This window comes from Macadamia integrifolia, unplaced genomic scaffold (genome assembly GCF_013358625.1).
Source record: "Macadamia integrifolia cultivar HAES 741 unplaced genomic scaffold, SCU_Mint_v3 scaffold2234, whole genome shotgun sequence".
Taxonomy (NCBI): Eukaryota; Viridiplantae; Streptophyta; class Magnoliopsida; order Proteales; family Proteaceae; genus Macadamia; species Macadamia integrifolia.
Genome location: NW_024868584.1, coordinates 24,536 through 51,614, shown reverse-complemented (window position 1 = coordinate 51,614; position 27,079 = coordinate 24,536). Strand labels below are relative to the sequence as shown.

Sequence of the window (27,079 nt, the reverse complement as noted above, 5' to 3'; positions counted from 1 at the left end):
ATTGTGATATGTTCAATGTGCCTTTTCAGAATGCCACATCCATGGTACGATACGATTGTTGTCAGATGAGGGAACCTATACGGCGTGGCCGATGATATACCGGTGCTGTGACTGTCAGGAGGGGGTTATTAGGGATTTACTGGGTGACCCACAGATGCAATGGGGACCGGCAAGATTCATGGCTAAGGTTTGTATCCTTGCGTAGTCGATGGCGGTTCCGAGATGAAGGATTCAGCCTAATGCGCCATAGTAGCATTTCCGCTGATATTCCTAATGGTAAGTTGGGTCTACTGGAATTGGGGTGTGATAGATATGGTATCAAAGCCCAATGCTTTGCCTTAACTCACAGTCTCAGTCAAACCATAACTTGGAGAAGTTAGGATTAAATAAAAATCTCAAGACAACAATAATAGAAATTACACAATTAGGAGACAAGCATCGGTGTTAAAGCTGTTTCATTATAATAGAGAACTTGAATACACAACTTGTGTTAAAGCCGTTTCATTATAATAGAGAACTTAAATACACAACTTACACCTTACATAAGAAAATAAAATACTGAGAGCAGGAAATCCTAACTAACCTAAGTCTAAGAAATTAAACAACTGAAGCAAATGACAGAATGTAAAAAGTTCAACTAAACCTAAAACATCAAACTCAAATAAAATATGGAAAGAGAAAAAACTATAGTGGCAAACATGCCACTACTCTTGCTGCTACTAGTTCTGTCCTTGGCCCTTAGCTTGGTTCTGACCATCATTCCTGGAGAAGGCAGCAGAATACCAAGATGGAAGACCATCGTCTACATCTGTGCCTCTAGGAAGGCCACTCTATTGTCCATAAGACAATAGATCTTGTCTATGTTGTTGAGGCGGCCATCTATACTCCTTATCAGAGATGTGGTGGTGTTTAGGCGGGCTATAACATTATTGAGACCATAAGGCCTTGCACCCCTAGTGCCCCAAGAAGTAGAATTAGCCATAGGACCCATAGTCTGGGGATCAGGTGGTGGAGCCCCACCAACACCTCCACCAACATCATCGGCACTACCACCCTCTAGCTCCATAGGCTGCTAACCCTCTCATGGAATAGGTGTCACCTCCCGTAGATCTATGGTCATCTTCCCAGAGAATCTTGGTTGAAGTCTGTGACCTCTTCACCCAAGCGTGCCTCTCCCTCCATATCCACCCCAAAGCGGTGGAAGATGTTAGTAAGTATTCTTCCATAGCACAGGCTTCTCGCTCGGTGATCCACTCCTTTGGATAGAAGTACCATGGTCCACATAAGGAGGTAAGGAAGACGTATCTATGCCCCCATGTACATGTAGTAGGTCACATAGGCTTGCAGTGCAGATACCTCATCATAGTGTCCATAAGTGGGAAGAACATTCAACTGAATCGCACGAAAGACGACCTTTGGAGTAGCAAAGTAGTTGACTGGACAGTTCCACCCCTTGGCCTCCTTAGTCAACATATTTTTTATCTCCTGAAAAGTATCAAGACTCTAGAATTCATATGCTGGAGTCCGAGGCGGGTAGTACATTAGGTCAACGACATTGCCGACTATCAGGATATTGGCAAACTGCCCCATATCAAAGGAGATCTCCACCCCCTTCACATAAGAGGTGATCCGCATCTCTTCAATACCTCGGTTCACGCATTTAGGTTGGAGTAGAATAATTTGACCAATGTAGGGTAGTAGTACTTGTTGGGTTTTAAGATGTGGTACCACCCACCCTCGTCAAGCCATTGACAAAGATGGAATGCACGGAAGTCATTAGTCCTCACATAGACTCCTAGGTCCACATTGTAGCACTCGAAGAGTTCCCAACGGTCTCACTCAACTATAGAGCTGAACAAGATTGGGTTGAACTAAGCGGCGACGTCATGCTCCTCTTGTTTAATGGAACATCAGGTATGTACACGGCATCCAGACATCGTTGAAATATGATTCCTAAGGATTTAGGATAAAAACCAGATTCAATGGCTGTATGTACAGCTTATAGAGAAGAAAGTCCAAAAGTATGTTACAAAGAGGAGGACTATACCTTTGGTGCGAATGCGGCGCCGATTGATCGTGAAATAGCGAGAGGAAGGTAGGGGATGGGTTGCGAAGTCCTCCTTGGCCATTTCCACACCTTTTCCACAAGTTAAAGTAGGGTTTTATACAATGAAACCCAAACCCGAGCCTATTTATAGCCATTTAGGTGCCACTGGAAACAACCCACCAGAAACATTGGGCATGCTTCCGGTGCCTATTTCCAGTGAAGTGAAAATTCACATTTTTCTCTTTGTTTTTCTCACTAGAAATAACACTAATATTTTTGGTGGATTAAACCATTTTTTCGATGATAAGTCTCCCTATTTTCAGTGGACTAATTTGGAAAGAAATTATTTTATTTTTCAAATCTAAATTTTTATTTTGTTACTTTAATGGTGTGCCCCTTTGGGATACGTGCACGATCGGATCCTAATATATGTGGACCCCACTTATGCATGCCCTAACACTAAATTTTTCCTATCGTATATGTGTGGAACCCTCTATGTATGCATGTGTTCCAATTACATGCAACCCTGCATATGTATGTGCACTAATTGGATTCCTCCACAAGAGTCATGTCACACTGAAACACCCGATCCCAATTACCCCTGTCACCTCCCGCTTCCTCTACAAGAAATTGGGGTAGACCCCACAATGTGCCGCCAACTCCGTCGGTACTTACATCCCAGGATGTGGCATCCATCATGAATAACATGATGCGGGGAGTTGAAGAAAGGTAAAACCAATTTATGGCCAGGATCAATAATAGAATCCAAGCAACAATGGAAGCCTATAATGCACTGCCCACACCTCCTACTCCACCGGTACCCATTCCAATACCCGCTGGATTGGCTACCCTTCAAACATTTAGTGGGGCACAAGTGCTTGGGCAGGTGCAAGACCTGATGTCGGATCAAGCCAGGCCCATGCAGAGGGCTGGATAGACTTGATAAAAATGATGGAGAAGTTTCAACGGCTTAGGCTCCCATGCTTCTCAAAGGTGGGCCAAGACCTATTGTATCGATCAAGATGGATTGGTGGAATGGAGAAGGTTTTTAGACTGATGGGCTGCACTGATGAGCAAAAAATTTTATGTACGGGCTATCAGTTATAGAATGAAGCGGATAATTGGTGGAGTGCCACCGAGTCTATTCTGAGGGCTAGTAACCCAAACTCCACTTAGGTAGACTTCAAAGGGGCCCTCTTTGAGAAGTATTTTTTGGAAAGCTTTAGGAATAGGAGAGAGAGTGAGTTCTCTCAGTTGGTTGAAGGTTCTCGGTCTATGCTCGAGTATCAATAATGCTTCGAGGAGCTCCATTTCGCTCCTGAGCATCTCAAAGGTGAAAGAGCTAATGCGAAGAAGTTTGAGAAAGGGTTAAGGCCAGGTATTGGGTTAACCATTGTGGGGTTGAAACTACAGACCTATGCTGAGGTGGTCCAAATGGCCAAATCTATTAAAGATCGACATAGAGACAACTTCACGACCCAGGGATCTACTGATTCTAAGGGAGGCAGCAAACCTTTTCGAGTGCCCTATGTCAATTTAACTTCAGTGCAATTCAGGAAGCCTGATTCTAGTTAGACTTCCCAGTCCTCCCGATCTAGTGCTATATCTCAGTCTTATGGATCGAGCCCGAAATGCTTTCATTATGATCAGTCGGGCCATATGGTGAGGACATGCCCCCACCAAAGGCCAGGTGATGCTATTATAGCCGAACCCTAAAACTTCCTATTTAATGTTCAGGTACGACACCGGAGGACACCAGTACCAGTGAGCACTGGGTTGCATCTGTATTTCACCGAGAAAGGAAGGGTAACCCCACTTAAACCTCCTACCCATGCTTAAGTAATTGGAAGGGATTCCGGACCCGAAGGGAAAGGTCAGTTGAACCTCACACACACTAGAAACCTTGGAGAAGGCCCCACTCAAACAGAGAAGAAATCACCATACAAAGTGACCAGTTCATCCTTCACCGGCTGATGGTCACCGATGGACTCCATCCATCGGTGAACACCCTCCGGTGAGAATACTGGCCGAAAATGGGTTAATTTGCCATGGGACCCGAATCTTGGCACCCGTGCACATCAAACCACCCCTAATAGTTGGTATAACCTATTGGGGAATAGATTAACGTATCCGAACACCCTAAGGTGGGTCGAATAACGGAATAACCTGGTATTGGGTAAAAACCCATTAATTCCCCAAATAGCCCTTAGTGGGACTTAAGTGGCTATAAATAGGGCTCTTACCATACATTTCTTCTCCTACCAAAATAGAAAGAAGGAAAGGGAGAAAGAAGAAGAAGAAGAAGAAGAAGAAGGAGAAGGAGAGGAGGAAGGAGGAAGGAGGAAGGCTAGGGCTCCATCCTTGAGGTAAACCCATATGCTCATCTCTCCACACACACATAAATCTCTATCTCTCTCTCTCTCTCTCTCTCTCCTTCCCACTTCACTCTTTATTGGGAGTAATGGAGACCCAACCAAATTCCACCTACCCAAACATAAATACTACATAATGGGAGAGGGAAATTAGAGTAAGAGACCTACATTGGCAAGGTTATTCACTCAACCTTGGGTCTAAGGACAAATCCCTATGAAATCCCTATCCAAAACCCTAGGATTTGGGAATTTGAACAAATCCTCTATGACCTAACACCCTAACCTAATCCTAAGTTGGGGAAAATGAAATTAAACCTAGGTATGGTGTGTGAAAGTGATCTCATGAGCCATTAATGACCATTCCATGAGATCAACCTAAGTCTTCCCCAATGTATCCTGACCTAGACTTGTGTATTGAGGAAATTGGGTGTATCTTAAAACCCTATGTTGATCCACTCACTAATTTCACTAAACCTAAGCTAAGTGAAGTGTGTGAGGATACCCTACATGAAAAACCAACCCTAAAATCACAAAACCCAATTTGTAAACTATACAAAAGAAGGAGAAAGGGGAATGGACTTGGGAAATGACACCCCACTGAAAAATACGTATTTCCACCACCATACAGAGGGGCCATAGGGCCAATAGGGCTGATCTGGGCAAGAAAACCCCAATTTTACCTTCACCGGTGGATGGTCACCGGCCAGCAGGTGAAGGCAGGAACCATCCACCGGTGAAAACATCCACCGGTGAAAATAAAGGATGTGCATTCCGTTCAGATTCATCCACTGGTGAACTCACCGGCGGATGACCATCCACCAGTGAGCATCCACCGGTGAACCATTTTAAAGTTAATTTTTAATCCTTTTAATTGGGACATGAGTCTTATTGTCCCACTCCTCTATGAATAATCGAATAACCTAAAAATACTATGTATCCTGGGAGTGGAACCGAGAAGTGACGGGGACACGCAACACGAACCCATCATCTATCTACCGCCATCTAGAACACGAGGTGAGGGGATTTTGTGTGTTTTATGGAATGCTTGCATCATAATGTGAATGAATTTTATCATTTTACATATTATTATATTATTCCTTATATATGCTGTTGATGTGGCATGAGAATGTGGATTATGATTGTGCATGTGTGCATGTGTGTGTATGACTGGGGTGCAGGGTGGCCAACAGTTGGTGCTGGCAGCACTGCATGCTCGAGGTGTGTGTGTGTGATTGGGGTGCAGGGTGGCCAACGGTTGGTGCTGGCGGCACTGCATGCTCAGGATGAGTGTGTGTGTGTGTGACTAGGGTGCAGGATGGCCAATGGTTGGTGCCGGCGGCACTGCATGCTCAAGGTGTGTGTGAGTGGGTGAGTGTGATTGAATTATATTGTGGCATATTAGAATGCATTGGGCAAGGATAACTACCCTGTTGCTACAACCCTTGCCAATAGGGGTTTACGTATTAGCTAATCCTCTCGTCCGACGGTCCGTGGTTGGGGATGATTTTTGGTGACTGAGGCGTGAAGATGCCAGCGTCGTGATAGACCCTCACGCGATGTTTGATTCGGTGATGGGTATACCCTACATGCGATGTTGGATTCGATGTAGTGGTATCATGGGAGGGTTATTAATAGGGGTTTGTTGGGTAACGATGTGGTTCCGGGATTGGCACGCTCCTGAATCGCAACTAGCTAGTATCCCTGGGGACTGATAATGTACATTCATGACTGGGGATAACACCTATGTTGCAGTAGCACTTATATCCCCTTTGGACTTAGAAATTGTTGCTTAGAATTGCTTGATAATAAATGGATTATGTCATTGCACTCATATAATTGCATTCATATTGATGTGGTCGGGTATGAATATTCATACTGTTGCATTTTCTTAGATTGTCATGATTGCTTGTGTGTGTTACCCTCACTGGGATTCGTGGAAGCTCACCCCTTGTTGTTGCCCCTTTTTAGATGTTGATTCAGGAAATCCTTTGGAAACTGTAATCGAGGTCCCGGCTCTCTACGGAGGTGACCTCTGGGATGAGGAGCTGGTTGCGCACGAGGATGGATGCGTGTGCGATGATTGTGCATTTGGAGCACTCTGAGGATGGGAGTATCATCTTCTATTTTTGATTTTGTTTGTACTTAACAGATGTAGCCCTATGGGGGCATAACTGTAATTATGATTAAGATGTGAAAACATTCTTTTGTGTAAATATGGTAAATATCAATAGAAATCACCCGTTGATATATATTTTGTTTATATTATAAGTATGTGATTTTAGAATTCATTTCATAATCTTATGAACTTAAAGTACTGTATCATGGATCCTGGATGGATGGTGGACATGTGTGCATGTCCATGTCGCCAACCTTCAGGTGAGTGGAGGCGGGGTGTGACAGATGCACCTTACACTATACCACCTAGGCCCCAGTAGACATATTCAACCCCTAGACCAGCGCAGCCCCTACAGGGCTAGAGACCATAGTGCAGCATGTTCGCTATGATTGCAGAAGATGCCAAGGCTGCACCCAGTGTAGTGACAGGTACATTATTAATATCATTATTGCCTGCACATATGTTATTTGACTCAGGGGCCTTTGCATTCATTCATGTCACCAGCATTTGCAACTAAGATGAGGATTCCACCTAAGGGACTGACTCAATATTTGGCTATGAGCACCCCTACAGGAAGTGTAGTGGGTTTGAACTATGTTTATGAGCCTTGTCTAGTGACCATAGGTGGACATGAGTTGAATGCTCACTTGATTGGGTTGGATATGACCGACTTTGACGTGATTTTATATGCAGAGAAAACTATCATTTTCAGACCTTGTGATGATGATGAGTTTGTGTTCCAAGGGGATAAACCCAAGAAACCCAAGAAGGTTATCATATCCGCGCTCCAAATGAAAAAGCTACTGGATAAGGGATGTCAAAGCTACTTAGCATCTGTGATGGATACTGAGATAGAGATTAGCCCATTGACCAAGCTTGATGTGGTGCAGAAATTTCTCGATGTATTTCTAGATGACTTGACAGGTTTGCTGATGAGAACAATAATGTGTGAAATCTTAGGGATACAAGTGTACATTTTGCCCCACTTTGGATAGTACTACTTCTGTTTTTCTTATTTTTTTTAGTTTCCAAGTCTACAAGAGAAAGTGCTTAAAGTAAATCCAGAACCAGTCCAAGCTTGAACTAAATTGTCTAAAGGTGGGACCCACTCATTGGTACCACATCCTCTCTCCTATAAAATCTTGAAGATTATTCTCTCTCCCTGCCACCTCACAAGATCTTGAAGATGCTATGTAGAGAATCCTTTATGATTTAGTCAAGATTGCAAGATATTGGTTAATATTACAGGGAAGAAATAAAATTTGTTAATTTTGAAAACAAATTCTCTACTTCCTCACACAATATCTCAAAGGATGAGGATTTTTACCAAGATTTGATTTAATTTTATTTTCTTTCTTTCTTAAAGAAGACTTGTAGAAGGAAGGAGGCGAGACCAAAGCTCTATAAAAGCCCCTTCCTCCCCCCTCCTAGAAAGATTATTCCCCTTAGTTTATTTTCTAGTTTATGCTTAGTTCTCTTCTCTCTCTCCCTCTCACTCTCTTTAGTTTTAGTTCTTCTTTATTTTTGCTTTAATCACTTTTATAATAGCTTTTTATTTTAATTAATGCAAGCACTGTTTTATTTTTATTCAGCCTTTTATGTTTATAATTTATGCAATTGAGTTGTAATTTTTAATTTATAGTTCTACGCTTAGATCTAGGTGATAAGATCACGATCCGTGGAGCATCTCCTTTTCATGTTTAGTTATTTTTTTTCAAGATTTTTTTCTCCAGACCTAGAAATTTCAGATTTGGTTCATTTCAGATTTGATTTTTAGGGTTGGCAGTATCTCAAATCACCCAAGCTTTCAAGTTCAAACATTAATTTAGGTAGGTAGGCTTCTTCAATAGTCTTCTCTCCCCCCTCTCATTCTCTTTTCTGACTACCCATTCTTTTTTAATTTAGGATTTTAATATCAGTTGTTACATTATTGCTTTCCCTTTCCCCCAAGGTTCCTGTCTAGTGTATATGTTGGCTTAACCCTCCTAGCCATAGAACCATCATTTTGTTATTTTTTATTTTAATTGCTTTCCTTTCTCTAAATCCAAGTAGAGTAACCCTTGTAAGAGTGACTCTCTGGTCAAGTAGGGATGCTCATATTATAATACATCCCTCAGGCTAAGTAGAGAAAGCTACTTATGAGCCTCTCCCTAGCTTTATTCCCTTTCTTTTACTTTAGTTTTATTTTAGTATTTTTTTCCTTCATTGATTTTTACTTGCGTGGGTTGTTTATTTTTAGTTATTTATTTATTTAATTTTAATTGCGTGGCTTGCATATTAAATTCTTAGATGACCAATGGTTAGAACGTTATTTTAGATACATATGTTTAGGATGGTAGTTAGAAATAGATCCCAACCATTAATCGGTTCACTTTCGCATTATTAAAAGAAGCAAAAAATAAAGTGATTGTTCTCCTTATGTTCGACCCGTAGTTACACTGATCCGTACACTTGCGGTTATATTTTAAAATCTCAAAGTTTTTGGCGCCGTTGCAAGGAAGACAGTTCTATGTTATTTTTCACTTTCTTTTGGTAAATTGGAGTGCTTTGTTTGCTTTGTTTTGTTTTTCCTTTTCTTTTATTGAATTCCTGAGAAGAACAACTTGCAATAATAGTTGTATCGGTGGAGCTCACCAAGCCTCACAGTATGATAAAGACAGGTTTCTCCCTGTAGCAGTACCTCATGAATTGACCTGAGCAACCCTGGATCCCTACCGGTAAGCTCCCAAAAGGCCAAAAAATAATTAAAAAAAAGGGTTTTTCTTTCCATTCTTTTGTGCTTGTCTTACTCTAATTGTGGGTAGTTTCTATTTCATGAGGGTTAAGTGGGTACATAATACTAAGAATCGATTAGAAACAAGAGATCCAACAAGTAGTGACCCTATATGTTTTCTCTTTTTAAAACCCTTCAATATGGGAGACCAACAGCAAAACCGTCTACCTAAATCTCTGAAAGATAGGTTCTACCCTGCTAGAGCAGCCCAACCTTCCTGCATAGTTCTACCACAAGCCCAGGGCAATAATTTTGAACTCAAATCTCAGTACATTACTATGTTGACCCACTTTCATGGACTGACTTCTGAGGATGTATACCTATTTCTAAGGGAATTTGAAGAGGTATGTGTTATAATTAAGATTCAACAGCTTTCTGATGATGTTATTAAGCTTAGGTTCATCACGTTTGCATTGAAAGACTAAGCTAAGAAGTGGTTGTATGGGTTACCCACAAATTCCATAACCTCATAGGAACAGTTCACAGTTGTCTTCCTTAAGAAGTTTTTACCAACTCATAAGACCAATAAGCTTAAAAGTGATATCTTTTAGTTTAGGTAAAAGCCTAGTGAGTCATTTTCCAAATTTATGGAGAGATTCAAGGATCTACTCAAAGAATGCTCTCACCATAGCCTAGACTTATGGCATTTATGTCAAATAATTTATGAGGGTATTGATTACCCAACTAAACAAATGATAGATTTTATGTGCCCTAAGGGATTCACATCCTTTACAGATAAAGGAAAGGTATGGGAATTCTTACTTAACTTAGCTGACAAAACCCATGAGTGGGAATCAACCCAAGAGAGTGAAAGAACCATAGGAGGGAAAGGATATTTTGTGGATGAGATAGTAGCCAAGGAAGCCCATTTGGATAGCCTAATCAAGATGATTGAGGCTATTGTTTCTAGAGAGTCATCATCAATCAATTTGGTTAAGATTTGTGCTTGGTGCTAGTCCTCTGGACATGTCATAGAAGAATGCCCCAACACTTCTGAGGGCACTTCTAATGATAGTGTTAATGCCTTATACCAGAATAATCCATATAGTAACACCTACAATCCAGAATGGAGAAATCACCCAAGCAGGGCCTTCCAATTTCCATAATCAAGGTCAACCTAGATCCCAAAGGCCTCCCTTTGCACAATAATTTTTTTCTCAAAATATTTTTCCTAGGTCAAATGTAGGACCTCAGGCTAGTTTTTCTAGGGCCGCTCTCCTATCAACTTATCAACAATCCCTTGGGTTTACCAACACTAGAGAGGCAAGTAGAATAAGTGACTTGAAAAAATATGGCCCTCCTCATGAGAAGCCATCAAAATCATATGAGAGAACTCACCCAAGTTTTCTCAATTATACATGAGAGGGAGAAGGGAACTTTACCCAGTCAACCAGAGCCAACCCTAGACATCATCAGCCTATTATTTTACAAGCACCAACTAATGCACCACTGAATATAGTACAAGGTCAGACCCAATAAGGGCCCTCTAACCAATGTAATGTTGTTTATGCCATTAATAGTGGTAGAGCGTACCAATAGAGTATTCCTAAATTTTCTCCATCTATTACTTCAGTTGAGGACACAAGTGTGCCTCTTGTTCTAAGTTTGTCTGATAAACTTAAAGATTCTTCTGAAACTAAAGATGATTTGGTTGAGGAAACCAAAAATGATTCTTCTGGAAAAGGGCAAATCCCTAATAGTCCTTATGTTCCTCCTGTCCCATTTCCTAATCGCTTAGTAAACAAAAAGAAGACAGCTTCCATGGATAAAATTTTAGAAGTCTTAAAAAATGTAGAAGTGAACATCTCTCTTTTGGATGCCATATCCCAGATCCCCGCCTATGCAAAGGTACTGAAAGATTTGTGTACTCACAAACACATCACTAGTGTACCCAAAAAGACGTTCTTGGCAGGTAACATTAGTTTTATAATTACTCAGCCTATAGCAGCCAAGTATAAGGATCGAGGGAGCCCTACTATAGCTTGTGCCATAAGCAACACCTACATTGAGCATGCCTAACTTGACCTTGGCACAAGTGTGAATCTTTTACCTTACCATGTATATAAGTAACTAGGATTGGGAGAATTGAAAGCCACTGGAACTACTCTTCAGTTGGTAGATTGGTCTATTAAGATTCCTAAAGGGATGGTTGAGGTTGTCTTACTAAAGGTGGGGGAATTTATTTTTCCTGTTGATTTCATTGTGTTAGATACCAAGTTCTTCTCAACCAAGGATGAGATCCCAATAATTCTAGGAAGACCATTCTTGGCTACTAGTAATGCATTAATCAATTGCCGGAATGGTTTCCTAAGGTTATCTTTTGGCAACCAAACTGTTAAGTTTAACATGTTTAGGATAGGCAAGCAACCACAAATGAAAGAAGAGATCAATATGCTTGAGGATTTTTTAGATTTTTCTGATGATTTAATTACCAACTTTGATATTAATTTTGATTCAAAATTCCAAGAGTGTATGGATGTGTTGGATGATGATAGTGAAACTTTATTTTCTGGACTCTTAAGTCTTCACACACCTGTGGAGCCCTTAGGACGCCTTTCCAATTCCATTCCCAAACCTTCTATAGTTGAGCCCCCTAAGCTAGATCTTAAGGAGTTACCATCTAATTTGAGATATGCTTTTCTAGGGCCTGATCAAACTCTTCTTGTAATAATTTCTTCAAATTATAATTCTAACCAGGAAGAGGAGTTACTTAAAGTGTTAAAAGATAATAAGGAAGCCCTAGGTTGGACCATGATTAATATTAAGGGTATAAGCCCTTTTATTGTGTAACATCATATACATCTTATGGAGGATTCCAAACCATCCATGGAACCCCAAAGAAGAGCTAACCCAATAATGATGGAAGCAATTAAGAAAGAGATCCTAAAGTGCTTGGATCATGGAATAATTTATCCTATTTCTGACAGCCAATAGATAAGCCCAGTTCACGTAGTGCCTAGGAAGGCTGGTGTGACTATAGTTCCCAATGCCAATAATGAACTAATTCCAACCCGTGTCCAATCAGGGCAGAGAGTGTGCATAGACTATAGGAAACTTAATGTGGCAACCTGGAAGGACCATTTCCTATTGCCATTCATTGACCAGATGTTAGAGAGGTTAGCTAAACATGAATACTATTGTTTTCTTAATAGATATTCCAGCTATAATCAGATCCCAATTGCTTTAGAGGACCAATAGAAGACCATTTTTATATGCCCATATGGAACATTTTGGGCTTTGCAATGCCCCTGCTATGCTCCAACGATGCATGATGAGCATCTTTTCTGACATGGTCAAAAAACTCTTAGAAGTATTTATGGATGACTTTTCAATTCATGGGAATTCCTATTCTGAATGTCTTTATCATCTTTCTCTAGTTTTAAAAAGGTGCATATCTAAGAATTTGGTTTTTAATTGGAAGAAATGCCATTTTACGGTTAAATCTGGTATTGTTTTAGGCCATGTAATATCCAAGGAGGGCATTAAAGTAGATAGATCCAAAGTGGATATAATTGATAATTTACCACCTCCTCAATCTGTTAAGGACGTCTGGGCTTTTCTAGGGCATGCGGGCTTCTACAAAAGGTTTATTAAGAACTTTAGTTAGTTAGCCCGACCTCTCACTTCATTATTTGCCAAAGATCAAACTTTTGAGTTTTCTAAAGAGTGCCTAGAATCCTTTAAACAACTTAAGGAGTTAACCAATGCACCCATTGTTTAACCGGCTATTTGGACTGAACCTTTTGAACTGATGTGTGATGCTTCAGATTTTGCCATAGGAGCGGTTTTGGGTCAAAGGATTAATAAGTTGCCCACTATCATTTACTATGTTAGTAGGATCATAAATGATGCACAACTCAATTATACAACCACTGAAAAAGAATTTTTAGCTGTTGTGTTTGCATTAGAAAAGTTTCGGTCTTACTTAGTTGGTTCACATGTGGTGATGTATACTGATCATTCTGCTCTTCGATACCTAGTTTAGAAGAAGGATGCCAAAGCCCGTCTCATTAGGTGGGTTTTACTTTTGAAAAAGTTTGATTTAGAAAATAGGGATAAGAAAGGAGTTGAAAACCTAGTTGTAGACCATTTATCCTGGCATCCCAATTCCTTAACTATCGATCCTCTAATTAATGAGAACTTCTAGATGAATAGTTATTTACAGTGTCCAGTGAATCATGGTTTGTTGACATTGTCAACTTCTTAGTTTTAGGTGTGACTCCGGATCACTGGTCCACCTAAGATAAGTATAGATTTCATTCCTAAGTTAAGCACTTTTTCTAGGATGATCTTTATTTGTTTAAGATATGTCCAGATCAGATTATCTGACGATGTGTTCCTGATCATGAGCAACATTCCATTCTCTCTTTTTGCCATGATCATGCATGTGGTGGACACTTTGGACCTAAGAAGACCACCGTAAAGGTTCTCCAATGCTGATTTTATTGGCCCACTCTTTTTAGAGATACTTTTGATTTTTGCAAGGCTTGTTCCACCTGCCAATCTTTTGGCCTTATCAATAAGAGGAACATGATGCCCCTCAACCCTATTTTGGTAGTTGAGATCTTTGATGTATGGGGCATCGATTTCATGGGATCATTCCCTAATTCTTTTGAGAATTTGTACATACTTTTGGCTATTGATTATGTTTCTAAATGGATAGAGACCATACCTTATAAATCTAATGACCACAAAGTGGTGGTCCAGTTTCTCAAAGAGAACATTTTTTCCCTCTTTGGTGCATCACGTGCAATAATTAGTGATAGGGGTACTCATTTTTATAATCATCATTTTGAGGCCTTAATGAAAAAGTATGGGATCACCCATAAGCTATCTACCCCTTATCACCCCCAAACTAGTGGCCAAGTGGAGGTGGTTAATAGGCAGATCAAACAAATCTTAGAGAAAATTGTTAATCCCAACCATAAGGATTGGCCCTTAGGCTTATTGATGCCTTATGGGCCCATCGAACTGCATTCAAGACCAATCTTGGTCAGTCTCCCTACCGTTTGGTGCATGGGAAAGCTTGTCACTCACCAATTGAGTTAGAGCATAAGGCCTTTTGGGCCATTAAGAAGCTCAACTTTGATTTGTCTGATGCGGGAATTCATCGTAGGCTCTAACTATCTGAGTTGGAGGAACTTAGGAATGATGCCTATGAAAGTTCTAGGATTTACAAAGAAAAGACTAGAGCTTTCCAAGATAAGCACATTCAGCGCAAATCTTATACAATTGGTGATAAGGTCTTATTGTACAACTCTCGATTGTATCTTTTCCCTGGTAAGCTTAAATCCCGATGGGATGGCCCATTTATTGTCCATAATATATATCCCCATGGGGTTGTAGAGATTCTGAATCCAGGAACAAGGGTAATTTCAAAGGTTAATGGTCAGTGTTTGAAGCTATTCCTTGAGTTTTCTAATACTGGTAGTGAAGAGGTAAGGGATCTCCATGATCCTTTTTACACTAATGACTAACTTTTAATCAGGTATGACCCCCTTGCATTGTCTTCTCTTTTAATTCTTTCATGCATTGAGGACATTGCATGACTTAAGTGTGGGGGAGGGAAACCAATTTTTACATTTTTCACTTCGTTTTGCTTGTTTTTCTTTTTGTTTTTGAGCTTTCTAAGGATGAAGTCCTACTTTGGCTTTTGGCTGATGATTATACCATTCGGTTGCTTGATGTATAAAAATAAAAGTTTTGATTTAGGTACCCATTTTGAACGTATAAAAACCCTGTTGAGAAGAAAGAAACAAGCCTGTGTCTTGAGATGGGACTTTCTTTTGAAAAATAAGAGACCCATATTTTATAGTATTGGACCATATGTAAGTCTGTGGGATCCTTGTACTTTTGATTTGGAGTTGAGACCTTCTTTTTAATTTGGCATGAGTTGAAAAATGCATAATTTTAAATGAAGTGTGAAATGTGGTATAAAGAAGAATAAGAGTTGATTCCCTTGGAACTAGATAGGGCATTGCGCCTCAGGAAGCATGGTGGCTTGATCGAAATTCCTAGGGAGGAAACTTCTGAAAGAACTCTAACTTCACTATCTTTGTGGGCATATGCAAAAAGCGAAGCCTCATAGTAACTTGGGTGTCTGGTGTTTTCTCCACCATGTCATTCAGGCTAAAAGTAGTGGAGTGGAATAGAGTTTATTAAGTAGAAAAAAGGAGAAAAAAATGTGCAAATGGCATTAATGCTTGGTAACATGTTTTGTCAAAAACACTCCAACGCCTTAGTCATTGGTTCCCTATTTCTTCACAAGTGGTTTTGCCTTAAGATAAGGATGTTTTGGAAGAGACGAGATGAGTTCATAATTAAGAAATATACTAGTGCCTAGAATTGATAAAGGGTAATAAAAGTTCAAGTGTGGGGGACCCTTATAAGAGGAATTATCTTTACTCCAGATCGGTATGGCCCTTATCTTTAGCCAATGTTGGGATTTATTTATTTTGAATTTTGGTTGTATATTCACTACAAACACCCACGAGACACAACTCATCCACTAGGCATGACCTAGGGGTTTAAAGGCTTGTTGCACATCCTAAGTGCAACCGTGATTCTTACGAAAGTGAGTTAGGTTTTTTATTTTTATTCTTTTTCTTTTTGTTTTGCTCAAGAACTAGCAAAGTCTAAGTGTGGGGGAATTTGATGAGCATAATAATGTGTGAAATCTTAGGGATATAAGCGTACATTTTGCCCCACTTTGGATAGTACTACTTCTACTTTTCTTATTTTTTTTATTTTCCAAGTCTACATGAGAAAGTGCTTAAAGTGAATCAAGAATTGGTCTAAGCTTGAACTAACTTGTCCAAAGGTGGGACCCACTCATTGGTATCACATCCTCTCCCACACAATCTTGAAGATTGTTCTCTCTCCTTGCCACCTCACAAGATCTTATAGATGCTATGCAGAGATTCCTTTCTGATTTAGTTAAGATTGCAAGATATTGGTTAATATTGCAAAAAAAGAATATAATTTGTTAATTTTGGAAACAAATTCTCTCTCTCCTCACACAATATCGTAGAGAATGAGGATTTTTACCAAGATTTAATTTTATTTTATTTTCTTTCTTTCTTAAAGAAGACTCGTAGAAGGAAGGATGCAAGACCAAAGCTCTATAAAAGCCCCTTCCTCCCCCTCCTAAAAGGATTATTCCCCTTAGTTTATTTTCTAGCTTATGCTTAGTTCCCTTCTCTCTCTCTCCCTCTCTCACTACCTTTAGTTTTAGTTCTTCTTTATTTTCGCTTTAATCACTTTTGTAATAGCTTTTTATTTCAATTAATGCAAGCTCTCTTCTATTTTTATTCAGCCTTTTATGTTTATGATTTATGCAATTGAGTTGTAATTTTTAAGTTATAGTTCTAAGTTTAGATCTAGGTGACAAGATCACGAGCCGTGGAGCATCTTCTTTTCAAGTTCAGTTTTTTTTTCAAGATTTGTTTTCTCCAGGCCTAGAAATTTCAGATTTGGTTCATTCCAGATCTAGTTTTTAGGGTTGGCAGTATCTCAAATCACCAAAGCTTTCAAGTTCAAGCATTGATTTAGGTAGGTTGGCTTCTTCAATAGTCTTCTCTCCCCCCTCTCATTCCCTCTTTTGACTACCCTTTCTTTCTTAATTTAGGATTTTAATATCAGTCGTTACATTATTGCTTTTCCTTTCCCCCAAGGTTCATGGCTAGCGTATGTGTTAGCTTTGCCCCTCCTAGCCATAGAACTATCATTTTATTATTTTTTATTTTAACCCTTTCCCTAAAGCTAAGTAAAGTAACCCTTGTAAGAGTGACTCTCTGGTCAAGTAGGGAAGCTCATATTATGATGTATCCGTTAGGCTAAATAGAAAAACCTACTTGTGAGCCTCTCTCTAGCTTTATTCCCTTTCTTTTACTTTAGTTTTATTTTAGTATTTTTTTCCTTCATTGCTTTTTAATTGCATGGGCTGTTTATTTTTAGTTATTTATTTATTTACTTTTAATTGCGTGGCTTACGTATTTAAATTCTTAGATGATGAATGGTTAGGACGTTATTTTAGATACATATGTTTAGGACGGTAGTTAGAATTAGATCACAACCATTAATCGGTTCACTTTTGTATTATTAAAAGAAGCAAAAAATAAAGTGGTTGTTCTCCGTGTGTTCGACCCGTAGCTACACTGATTCGTATACTTACGGTTACATTTTAAATCTCAAACATTTACCCCCAGACTGAGAGACAGAGTTTGCTATAGACCTACTCCCCCGCTCGGCACCAGTGTCAAAGGCCCCTTACCGCATGGGCCCCACAGAGTTGAAGGAATTACAGGTGCAACTTCAAGACCTTTTGATGAAGGGATTCAGTAGATCTAGTGTCTCTCCCTAGGGAGCATCGGTATTGTTCGTCAAGAAGAAAGATAGAAGTATGAGATTGTGCATTAATTATCGGAAGCTTAATAAGCTAACCATTAAGAACCGGTATCCTTTGCCAATGATAGATGATTTATTCGATCAGTTGCAGGGTGCCAAGGTGTTCTCCAAGATGGACCTTAGATCGGGCTACTACCAGCTTAAGATCAAGGATAGTGATGTCACTAAGACAGCCTTCAGATCAAGGTATGGAATTATGAATTCTTGGTAATGTCATTTGGGTTGACCAATGCACTGGCTACATTTATGGACTTGATGAACTGGGTATTCCAGGATGTCCTAGATAAGTTTGTGTTAGTATTCATTGATGCCATTTTGGTCTATTCCAAGAGTACAGAGGAACATGTTGTTCACTTGAGATTAGTACTGCAACGGCTGAGGGAGAAGCAACTCTATGCCAAATTCAGCAAATGCGAGTTTTAGCTGTCACAGGTGGCATTCCTAGGCCACATTATTTTAAACAAGGGTATAGAGGTTGACCCAGGCAAGGTGAAGGTAGTTCTAGAATGGGAGACTCCCAAGAGTGTAGCAGACATACGTAGTTTTTTGGGATTGGCCAGATACTGCAGGAGGTTTATCGAGAGCTTCTCTCATATTGCTACTCCGATGATCCAACTCACACAAAAGTGTGTAAAATTTAAGTGGTCTAATGCTTGTGAGAAGAGCTTCAAGGAGCCAAGGCAAAGGTTGGTATCAGCACCAGTTTTGACTATTTCGATCTGTACAGGTGGTATGGTTGTGTATAGTGATGCCTCCAAGCTGGGATTGTGTTGTGTATTGATGCAGCACGGGAAAGTCATTGCTTATGCATCCCGTCAGTTGAAGGATTATGAGAAGAACTACCCCACCCATGATTTGGAGTTGGCAGCTATGATTTTTGCACTACAAATCTGGAGACACTACCTGTATGGTGAGAAGAGTGAGATCTTTAGTGACCATAAGAGCCTCAAGTACTTCTTCAACCAAAAAGAGCTCAACATGAGATAGAGGCATTGGTTAGAGCTGATGAAGGATTATGATTGTACTATCCACTATCACCTAGGAAAGGCCAATGTGGTAGCTGAGGCAATTAGTCAAAAATCCTAGTCACTGACTCTTACATCACTGACCACCAATGAGTATCTCCTAGAGAAGGCCAGGAAACTAGACTTGGAACTATTAGTAGAGGGTGTCACTTTGTCACTATCGGCATTGGTGGTACAACCTAGTCTGGTGGATAGGATCACTATAGCTCAGGTTACTGATGGACAAGTTGGCCAAGATGTATGTCGATAACATCATCAAATTGCATGGTGTGCCAGTTTGTATCATCTCTGATCGAGATCCCAAGTTCACTTCCAAGTTCTGATTATGTGTGTAGAAGGCTATGGGCACACGGTTGGATTTTAATGCTACCTTTCACCCTCAGACTGATGGTCAGTTGGAAAGGACTATTTCGACATTGGAGGACCTACTCCAAGCATGTGCCTTGGATATGAGTTATAGTTGGGATGAGCACATTTCTCTTATTGAGTTCTCCTACAACAATAGTTATCAGGCCACCATTAGAATGTCCCCATTCGACGCACAGTATGGCAGGAAGTGCCAAACTCCACTCTATTGGGATGAGGTTGGTGAGCTGTATATTTTAGGTCCAGACTTGACACAGGCTACTAGTGATAAGGTGAGTGATCAGAGAAAGGATCAAAGCAACTTAGTCCAGGTAGAAAAGCTATATGGATGTTAGGAGGAAACATCTGGAGTTTGGTATTGGAGATAAGGTGTTCTTGCAGATCTCCCCAGTTAAAGGGGTGATGTGGTTTGACAAGAAGGGAAAGCTCAGTCCAAGGTTTATGGGATCGTATGATGTACTAGAGAGGATCAGACTGGTAGTTTACTGGATAGTTTTACTGTCAGAGTTGAAAGGCACACATGATATCTTCCATGTTTCTATGTTAAGAAAGTACATTCCCGACCCCACTCATGTCTTGACTTATATACCCCATGCGTTAGATGAGGATTTTGCCTACGTGGAGTTTCCAGAGAAGATTGTTGACCAAAAGGAGCATGTTCTCTGCAACCACACCGTTTCCTTCGTCAAAGTGAAATGGATGAACCATCCCAAATAAGAAGCATCTTCGGAGTGGGAAGATGAGATGATGAAGTAGTATCCTAGATTGTTTGATTTGCCAGGTATGTTCAATTTCGAGGACGAAATTCTTATAAGGTGGGGAGAATGTTAAACCCATGCCCTGGCTGGATTTGTAAATCCTCATCCAACTCACGGGGTATGTAAGTCAAGACGTGAGTGGGATCGGGGATGTACTTCCTCAACATGGATACATGGAAAACATCATGTGTACCCTCTAACTCTGGTGGTAAAGCTATCCGATATGCTACCAGTTCGATCCTTTCTAGTATGTCATATGGTCCCATAAACCTTTGACTAAGCTTTCCCTTCTTGCAAAACCGCATCACTCCTTTAACTGGGAAGATCCGTAAGAACACCTTGTCTCCAACACCAAACTCCAGATGTTTCCTCCTAACATCTGCATAGCTTTTCTGCCTGAGCTGTCTTGATCCTCTCCCTGATCACATTCACCTTCTCACTAGTAGCCTGTATCAAGTCTGGACCCAAAATATGCCATTCACCAACCTCATCCCAATAGAGTGGAGTCCAACACTTCTTGCCATACTGTGCCTCAAATGGGGACATTCTGATGGTGGCCTGATAACTATTATTGTAGGAGAACTCAGTAAGGAAAATGTGCTCATCCCAATTGTAACTCAAATCTAAGGCACATGCTCAAAGTAGGTCCTCTAATGTCTGGATAGTCCTTTCTGACTAACCAACGATCTGAGGGTGAAAGGCTGCGCTAAAATTTAACTGTGAACCCATAACCTTCTGCACACATGTCCAGAACTTGGAAGTGAACCTGGGATCTCATCAAAGATGATACTAATTGGTATACCATGCAATTTGATGATGTTATCAACATACAACTTGGTCAGCTTGTCTATAGAAAATGTGATCTTGATTGAGGGAAAGTGAGCTGCCTCGGCCAAGTGGTCCACAACTACCCAAATGGAATTTATGCCCTTTTATGTGCCAGGGTAGGCCTGTAACAAAGTCCATGGTAGTATTCTCCCATTTTAATTTCAGAATAGGTAGGGACTGTAATAACCTATGGGGCCTTTGTCTCTCAGGCTTGACTTGCTGGCACGTGAGGAATCTAGACACATACGTGGTGACATCATTCTTTAATCCTTTCCACCAGTAGGAGCCTTTGAGGTCCTTGTATATTTTAGTGCTGTCTAGGTGAATAGAGTATGGAGAGCTGTGTGTCTCTCTCAAAACTGTATCTCTCAAATCACCATCACTGGGCACACACAACCTCCCTTTGAACTTGAGAATCCTACTTTAAGTTACAGAGAATTCTAGGTCCTTTTGGGTTCCTTCTTAGTATTCTTCGATCAGCTTCTACAACCCTACATTAGTAACCTGAGCTGCAATGATCCTATCCACTAGACTAGGTTGTACCACCAATGTTGATAGTGATAAAGTGACACCTTCTACTAATAGCTCCAAGTCTAGTTTCCTGGCCTCCTCTATAAGATGCTCATTAGTGGTCAGTGATGCAAGAGTCAATAAATGAGATTTTTGACTAATTGCATCAGCTACTACATTGGCCTTTCCTGGATGATAGTGGATAGTACAATTATAGTCCTTTATCAATTCCAACCAATGCATCTGTCTCATGTTGAGTTCCTTTTGGATGAAGAAGTACTTAAGACTCTTATGGTCATTGAAGATCTCACTCTTCTCACCATACAGGTAGTGTCTCCAGATTTTCAGTACAAAAATCATAGCTACCTACTCCAAATCATGGGTGGGATAGTTCTTCTCATAATCTTTCAACTGATAGGATGCATAAGCAATGACTTTCCTATGCTATATTAATACACAACCCAATCTCAACTTGGAGGCATCACTATACACAACCATACCACTTGTACCGATTGGGTTAGTCAAAACTGGAGCTGATACCAACCTTTACCTTAGCTCCTTAAAGCTCTTTTCATAAGCATCAGACCACTCAAATTTCACAACTTTCTGTGTGAGTCGGGTCATCAGGATAGCAATGCGGGAAAAGTTCTCAATAAACCTTCCGTAGTATCTGACCAATCCCAAAAAACTATGTATATGTGCTACACTCTTGGGAGTCTCCCATTCTAGAACTACCTTCACCTTGCCTGGGTCAACCTCTATATCCTTGTCTGAAACAATGTGGCCTAGGAATGCCACTTGTGAAATCAAAACTCGCACTTGCTGAATTTGGCATAGAGTTACTTCTCTCTCAGCCGTTGCAGTACTAACCTTAGGTAAACAACATGTTCTTCTGCACTCTTGGAGTAAACTAAGATGTCATCAATGAATACAATCATAAACTTATCCAAGACCCCAGAATACCCGGTTCATCAAGTCCATAAATGCAGCCGTTGCATTAGTCAACCCAAATGACATCACCAAGAACTCATAATGTTTAACTATCCTTGATCCTGAGCTGGTGGTAGCTTGATCTAAGGTTGATCTTGGAGAATACCTTGACACCCTGTAACTGATTAAATAGATCATCTATCCTTGGTAAAGGATACTGGTTCTTGATGGTTAGCTTATTAAGCTTTCAATAATCAATTCACAACCTCATATTCCAATCTTTCTTCTTGACAAATAATACCGGTGCTCCCCATGGAGACACACTAGGTCTAATGAATTCCTTCTTCAGAAAATCTTAAAGTTGCACTTGCAATTCCTTCAACTCTGTGGGGGCGATGCGGTAAGGGGCTTTTAACACTGGTGTAGAGCCGAGTAGTAGGTCTATAGCAAACTCTTCTCTCAGTTTGGGGGCAAACCTGCCAAGTCATCTGGAAATACATCGAGAAATTTTCTCACCACATCAAGCTCGGTCAATAACCTAATCTCTATCTCAATAGCCATCACAGATGCTAACTAGCCTTGACATCCCTTATCCAGTAGCTTCTTCATCTAGAGTGCGGATATGATAACCTTCTTGGGTTTCTTGGACTTATCCCCTTGGAACACAAATTAATCATCATCATGAGGTCTGAAAATGATGATCTTCTCTGCACATAGCACACTGGCTTTGTATGCAGACAACCAGTCCATTCCTAAAATCACATCAAAGTCGATCATATCCAACTCGATCAAGTGAGCATTCAACTCATGTTCACCTATGGTCACGAGACAAGGCTTATACATATAGTTCAGACCTACTACACTTCCTGTAAGGATGCTCACAACCAAACATTGAGTCAGTCCCTTGGGTGAAATTTTCATCTTCTTTGCAAATGCCACTGATGCAGAAAAATATGAGGCTCCTAAGTTAAATAACACATGTGCAAGCAATAATGATATCAATAATGTATCTGTCACTACATTGGGTGCAACATCAGCATTCTTTGTGGTCATAGCAAACACTCTTCCCTGTGGTCTCTGGCCCTATGGGGCCTATGCTGGTCTAGGGGCTGCATATGTCTGCTAGGGTCTAGGTGGCAAAGTGTATTGTGTATCACCTGGCCTCCAGTGGGGGCATGTCCTCACCAGATGGCCTGACTAATCACAATGAGAGCACCTCGGGCTTAATCCTGTAGACAGAGATACAACACTAGATCGGGAGGACTAAGAAGTTTGACTAGCTTCAGGCTTCCTGAATTGCACTGAACTTGGGTTGATATAAGCCACTCAGAAAGGCTTGCTACCTCCCTTGGAATCATTAGATCCCACTGGCCTCTTTCCCGTTTGCTGTTGGGCCGTGAAATTATCTCTATGCTGATTTTCAATAGACTTGGCCAATTGGACCACCTTGGCATAAGTCTACAGTTTCAACCCAACAATGGTTGACCCAATACTTGGCCTCAACCCTTTCTTAAACTTCTTTGCTTTGGCTCTATCACCTCTAAGATGCTCAAGAGCAAAATGGAATAGCTCTTCAAAACGTTGTTGATACTCTAGCACAGACCGGGAACCTTAAACCAATTGAAAGAACTCACTCTTTCTCTTAACTCGAAAACTTTCCAGAAACTAGTTCTCAAAGAAGGCCCCTTTGAAGTTTGCCCAAGTAGGGTTTGGGTTATTAGCCCTTCGAATAGGCTCGGTGGCACTCCACCAATCATTTGCTTCGTTTTCCAACTGATAGCCTGCACACAAAATTTTCTGTTCATTAGTGCAGTCCATCAGTCTAAAATCTTTCCCCATTCCACCAATCCATCTTGATGGATACAATGGGTCTTGGCCCACCTTTGTGAAGCATGGGGGCCTAAGTCATTAAAACTTCTCCATCATTTTCGTTATGTCTATCTAGCCCTCTACATGGGCCCAGGCTTGATCCGACATTGGGTCTTGCACATGCCCATGTACATTTTGATGTCCTTGCCCATAAACTTATGCCCCACCTGATGTTTGGAGGGTAATAAATCCAGTGGGTATTGGAATAGGTGCCGGTGGAGTAGGAGGTGCGGGCGGTGCATTACGAGCTTCCATTGCCACTTGGATCCTATTGTCGATCCTGGCCATAAACTGGTTTTGCCTTTCCTCAACTCCTCGTATCATTTTATCCATGATGGATGCCACGTCCTAGGTTGTAAGTACCAATGGAGCCAGGGGTGCATTATGGGGTCTGCCCCGATTCCGTGTAGGGGAAGCAAGAGGTGATGGGCATGATTGGGATCGGGATTAGGATCGAGTGTTTCGATGCGACATAACTCCTGTGGAGGAATCCAATTAGTGCACATGCATATACAAGGTTGCATGTAACTGGAACACATGCATATATAGTGGGTCCCACATGTATACGTAGGCAAAAATTAGGGTTAGGGCACGTATAAGTGGGGTCCACACATATTAGGATCCGATCGTGCACGTATCCCAAAGGGGCACACCATTAAAGTAACTGTGAGGGTATTGGCTGGAGATGGATCCCCATCCTCTCTCCTCTCTCCTCTCTCCTCTCTCTCTCTTCACCTTCATGCCAGAGGGAGGGTTCGAGTCGTGTGTGCTTCGCTTACGCGCCCCGTATTACAGTATCACCGCTCATGGGATTGGTACCACCTCGGCCACGTTGGATTCTATCTCACACACACACACACACACATCCAAACACACAGCTATCATAGTACTGGTACCACCTCGACCATACTGGATCCCGTCATACATTCCATACAACTCATATCAAAATCATAAAATGACAATGTAGCATATCATAATCGTATTTGAATAATTAAAATTAAACATAAAATTCTAAACATGTGAGTAATTTAATGATAATAAACATTTTAGAAATAAACATAGTCCATCCCTCATCTGTTTTACGATCAGGTGTGTTCGGGTTTAAGTACAGCCATCGATCAATTAATTCAATTCTGAATTTGGGGCACATGCGTGTCACTATCCTAGACACAAATGGAATCATACATCAGGACGCATTGGAAACATCGGGAGGGACCCACACAGGCCACCCCCAAAGGGTACAGACACAGTTCTTAGGTGATAGTATTGTCATCGAAAACAGGGCATTTCCACCGAAAATTTCAGTCCTGTTTCTGGTGGAGATGATAGAGAGCACATAAGGCTCATTTGTCCATCGGAAATAACCCATCAGAAACAACTACAGTGTTTCCTGTGCTATATTTCTGGTGGACACAAAAAGGTCCAACTCGAATTAGGGCTTTTTGGCTCTAGCCCGATCATCGGATTTATTCCGTGGAGTTTATAGGGGATGTTCCTAGTATCATTCTAAGCCAAGAAAATTCCAATTCCACCAAGCCATTTGGGAGATATGTCGATCTAAAGATCAAAACCCTAGTTGGTCTTTTGGCATTACATGTTGCCGAAGCTCACCAGGCTTGGTTCGAGCTCGACAACAACACTGAGAGGGTAGAACACTCATTCTACAACCTTGACATGGTTTATATATCAAGATTCCATCCATACCTAGCTTTTTTCTAGGTTAAAATGAAGGGAGAGAGTGGTATGGGAGGTTGTACTTACCTCTGACAGCGATTCCGGCAACAAGGCGGCAGCCGGCACCAAGGTAGGCCTCTAATCCCCTTCTTCTTCCTCTTCTTTTTCCTTCTCTCCTCTTTCTCTCCTCTCCTACATTGAGCACAAGGGAAATGAGGAAATGAATCCTCATTTCCCAACAGACACTTAAGTGTTCCTTAAGGGTCTATTTGGTTTGGACCTCTTTTGAACCAATCGGGTTAAATAAAATTCAGGGCACAAGGACTCACCCATTTCGGTCCATAAGGTGTTCACATCACGAGGAAAATGTAGAGGATGATTTGGGATCATTTGAAGTCATTTATGATGCGAGTGGCGGGAACCATAGGCATCGGAACCTTGACAGCAGCCTGTCAACCCACCAGAAACAAGCACCGAAAGCATGCCCAGTGTTTCCATTGGCTTGTTTCTGGTGGCCAAGACAGCTTGCTATCCCATGGTTGGCCTCGCATGGGTGGCTACCCTCGGATATGCTCAAGATTTTTCGGTAATTATAATGTGTGTTGGAAATCATGTGTGGGGAGTTGGGTCACTTACCGTCTGGGATCGGAAGGTATGAATCCCCTCCAGTTAGATAGGCATAAAATGCACAAACATGTGTGGTCATCTCTACCCCTTCAGCAATACATAGCAGTGAGCCAAAAGTTGGTCATACTTCTGATCTCTGATCCGAGGCCTGTCACAACAGTTTTAAATTAGACCGGATTAGGGTATGGGTGTAACATCCCCTGCACTTTACAAGAATTTCATCCTCGAAATTGAATATACCTGGCAAATCAAACAATCCAGGATACTACTTTATTGTTTCATCTTCTCGCTCCCAGGATGCTTCCTATTCGAGGTGGTTCATCCATTTCACCTTGACAAAGGAAATGGTGCGGTTGAGAAGAACATGGTCCTTCCGATCAATAATATTCTTTGAATACTCCACAAAGGCAAAGTCCTCATCCAACTCACGAGGTATGTAAGTCAAGATGTGAGTTGGGTCAGAAATGTCCTTCCTCAACATAGATACATGGAAGACATTATGTGTACCTTCCAACTTTGGTGGCAAGGCTATCCTGTAACCTACCAGTCCTATCCTCTCTAGTACATCATACGGTCCTATAAACCTTGGACTAAGCTTTTCCCTCTTACCAAACCACATCACCCATTTAATTGGGGAGATCCGTAAGAAGACCTTGTCTCCAACACTGAACTCCAGATGTTTCCTCCTAACATCTATGTAGCTTTTCTGCCTGGACTGAGCTACCTTGATCCTTTCTCTGATCATATTCACCTTCTCACTGGTAGATTTTATCAAGTT

At 41.0% G+C, this 27,079-nt stretch overlaps 1 non-coding gene across 1 annotated transcript; it reads right to left on the bottom strand.

Annotated features, from left to right (window-relative positions):
- Positions 1-9,835: 9,835 nt before the first annotated feature.
- LOC122066102 lies at positions 9,836-9,942 on the bottom strand. Its single transcript, XR_006136233.1, has one exon. It is a non-coding gene; the product is annotated as a small nucleolar RNA R71 (small nucleolar RNA).
- Positions 9,943-27,079: the final 17,137 nt, after the last annotated feature.